The sequence below is a fragment of the Chenopodium quinoa genome, unplaced genomic scaffold (genome assembly GCF_001683475.1).
Source record: "Chenopodium quinoa cultivar QQ74 unplaced genomic scaffold, ASM168347v1, whole genome shotgun sequence".
Classification (NCBI taxonomy): Eukaryota; Viridiplantae; Streptophyta; class Magnoliopsida; order Caryophyllales; family Amaranthaceae; genus Chenopodium; species Chenopodium quinoa.
Window position 1 is genome coordinate 313403 of NW_018744020.1, and position 4047 is coordinate 317449.

General features: G+C 34.7%; 1 long non-coding RNA gene across 1 annotated transcript; it reads right to left on the reverse strand.

The window, feature by feature from the left end:
* Positions 1-2168: 2168 nt before the first annotated feature.
* Positions 2169-2688, reverse strand: LOC110690234. Its single transcript, XR_002505043.1, has 3 exons — positions 2469-2688; positions 2283-2364; positions 2169-2201 (listed from the first exon to the last, which is right to left on the reverse strand). It is a non-coding gene; the product is annotated as an uncharacterized LOC110690234 (long non-coding RNA).
* Positions 2689-4047: the final 1359 nt, after the last annotated feature.

The following is a 4047-nucleotide window of genomic DNA, read 5'->3' on the forward strand; positions in this document are numbered from 1 at the left end:
TTATCTATGTTGGTTGAATATTAATGCACAAACAAACTATTATTGGCGATCACTTGGAATTATAATCATATTAACCTAAACAAGATTATTAATTATCTTATATTAGCGTGATTACAAGTGCCAATTCCCTTTATACATGCATAAAAAGTGTGATCAAGCAATAAATAAAATATAATGTATCGAGCAACATAATAAAAAATCAATCAATTATAATCATAATAATAATTATAATCATAATTGTTTCGGATGAAAACAATGGGACCTTGCCGAAGGTCCGATGAAGTGGTGAAGACTGGATTCAGTCCAAGTGATGTTGGGCCGAAGGTTTCCTGCACAGCAAACACACGTAAACTAGCCTCGGGGGTGTTGCCGAGGAAGGCCCCTCCGATGCTAAAGTCAGCACAATGTGTAGAGAGAGAAAGCTATGTAAGAGAATTAATTGCTTGAGGCTTTTGTGAATATCCCATAATGAATAAATTGAAGGCTTATATACCTTTGCATACAAGGAGGAAGTGGGCCTTGGCCCAATTGACTTGTCTTGTGGACTGATCTTGACTTTAGCACAAATGGGAGTTGAACCTTGACCTTGGGCTTTTAATTGGATCATTTAATGACTAGGCCCAATGAGATAATTGGACCCAAATGAATGACTAGGCCCAATTCAATTAGGTAAATTGGACCCAAACAATAATTAAAATAATCATGTTAAAGCATGATAATAGCAAGATCCTAGGCATGATACTAACAAGATTAATAACAAACCCTAGCATGTCACTAAACAATAAAAATCAAAGCTTTAGCCCTAACAGGATACTAACATGAATAAATATTAGGAAGAACATAGGAAGCATCGTAACAATCATATTTAATATTAAAATTACCCTAGACATGATACTAGGGATATCATAATAACAACATAAACAAGATTTCTGCATTATAACATCAATAAAAACCATTAAAGTACTTACTTTGATGCCTCGTACCTCTTTCTAATAACAAAATACACGCGTTAGTAACTTTAAAGAAAATAATAATCAAAACAACTAAATTAAATAATTGAAAGAGAGATTTGGGACCAAACCCTCAGAAATTAAACCTTTACGTCCAGGGCGACGGCAACTTCGAATATGGCTAGGTGTTTCTAGATCTAATGAATGCGGAATTTTGTATGTAAAAGCAAGTTTAGAAAAGAAAGATGGTGAATGAATGAATTAGAAGAGAATGAGAATTGAAAACTGATTGTTGATGGGAATTGGTTGTTGATGATTGAAAACGGAGTTTTTAATACGTTATTTATAGAGAAAATCAGCCAAAAAGATAAATTTACAGAACATAGTCCTGGCGCAACTGAAACAGAGCTGGCGCCAGGCGCCAGGCCTGGTTCCAGGCGCCAATGCCTGGAGTCAGGCGCCAAGCCTGTTTTTAACGCGTTTTCGAAAATCAGATAAGTTTGCCGTACTGGAGGATAAAATCGTATATTTTCCTCAAAAAAGCTATTTGATTTTAATTAAAACTCTTAAAAGTCAACAAAAGTCAATTTATCAATGATAATTGAATTAGGAACGAAAAGAACCTTCTAGAAAATCCTAGAAGACTAAAACCATTCCTAATTACATTAGGAATGATAAATCATATTAGGCCCTCCCCTAGATCATTGGGCCGTACATAAGGCTCAAACCGGATCCAGTTTAGTAAATTGGCCATAACTTCCTCAATATTCATCGGAATTGGGCTTATAATATATCGTTGTAAAGCTCTTGTTAAGACCTATCCAACTACACTACTATTGGACCCATATCATTGACCAACCAAACTGGATTGGCTGTTTTCTTAAAATAAGTTTTCAAAAACAGAGAGAAGAGAAAAGAAATTAAAAATATCCGCAACACTAGACTTTCCACACTTTCGCTTCATTCGATTATGATTCAACGTGAAAGGTACTCATCACTGGGTTTGGTTTTGGGGAGACACAAATGGGTGTCTACAACACTAAACATCCTTAATTACCTTATATTTTGGTTTTTATGAATTGAAATCAATAACAATTGACCATTATCTTACTCTTGGGAGCATATAGAGCTAAAAAGGCTTCAAAATTTGCAAAAAAAACTACTAACCTCTTCCAAGTGAGAAGTAACAATCTCATACATGTATCTCATAATGTAGTATCCACATTCAACTCCTCCTTGTTGTTGAGCACACTAGTATATATAATAAGTAGTTAAAAATTTTGTTTTCAAAGTGAACAATGTATAACAATATGGGGTGAGTAGTGTATTTACCTCCATTTGTATGAATTTCAATTTTTGCCTTTGTGATTTCAATTCACTCCCTGTGAGATTCGCCCGATATACTTTATAAGCCCTACAAAAATAATTTATATTCTAACACTTAGAACAAAATAATCTACAACATTACATACAAAAATGATATAGAAACTAGGGCATAATTTCAAGGTTGTGGCTCACGTCATCATAATCTCGACAATTTTCAATTTTCGTGGATTTTCTTTAGGTAGCTTCATAGAGTCAAACTCATAAGCTAAACCTAATTGTAGATCGACCACCACAAGAACCCAATGACCACTACATCATTTAAGAGGAAAACACAAGTTAGAGTATTGGAAAATTGGTGAAAAACATATCATTTATATGATTAAGTTTAGTGGCAATATAAAAAACATATTTCGATCCTTGCGACATATGGAACCACGATGAATTTGCAACGTTTACCCGTCTTTCTTACTTCATGAAAAAATGTATTCTTCACATATGTATAAGTTTCAAGGTAATCATTCTCAATTGATGATTCAGAAATGAGTTGAGGACAAAAGAATGTGATCTCTGTCCTGTTAAAAAGGTTGATGAAGTTGTCTACTAAATACCTACATGATAAAGACATAGAAAACAAAAAATTCAGCATTATAGCATTAAAAATATTACTATAGTGAATATAAGAACCAAAGTAAAGGAAGATTAATGAAACATTAGCCCACGATCCTCTTAGAAATTCACGTACATCGGTAGCGGTTACCCAAATCTGTTTGTCGCTATCAAAATTAAACATTGAGGCCTTTAAAAGTACCGATGTTGTATCATACTTTGCATCATCAGAATTCATTAACCAATACAACAACTTACACCCCTCGCCAAAAGTATCGACAATTTTATCTTCAAGTGGTAGGAATTTTGTGGGTTTGATGGTAGATTGCCTTGATTTCACACCACAACTATCGTCCCCTTCTTTGCTTTGGCGAGATCTATGCTTCTTTTTGGGCGATGGTGAAACCTTTACAAATAGGTGAATATTAATCTAGATAAAGTATACAAAAATGATGGGATTTAATGTTAATAGTAGGAGAATATACCTCTTCTTAAAAAAAACATGTCTATAGGCCATAGTACAAATGAAGACTTGGCTTTTCCCAACTTAGTCACACCATCGGGAGACGGTACCGATATATCGAGGAGGGTATAGTCGGGATAAGGGTTGTCCACACTAATCCTGTAATGATCAGGTAACATCTTCAGGTTGTGAGTAACTTCACCGGTAACAGGAAATAGAGATTAAGAAAGATTAGACTAGATTTGGGACCAAACCCTCAGAAATCAAACCTTTCACGTCTAGGATAAAGGAAACTTTGAACTTGGCTATGTGTGTCTAGATCTTGTGAATGCGGAATTTTGTATGAGAGAAGGCTAGTTTAGAAAAGAGAGAGAGGATATCAAGATTTTCTTGATGAGAGTTAGTGATGATTAGATGGGAATTGATGAGAAGAATTGATGATTTAAAGCGGAGGTTTTAGGAGGCTATTTGTAGAGAAAACAGTCCAGATATGATAAAAAAAGAATCAGAGTTTCAAAAAGAATAAAACACGATGCTGTCACTAAGCACGCGCCTGTCGCCAGATGCCAAACTGCAGTTGCGGCGCTGCAATCAGTTTTTCCACGCGTTTTCTTATTTCGATAAAATTTAAGTGTACGAGGGGGTAAAACTGTAATTTCCTTAAAAACACTTCTTTTATTCTAATTAAAACTCTTAAAAGTC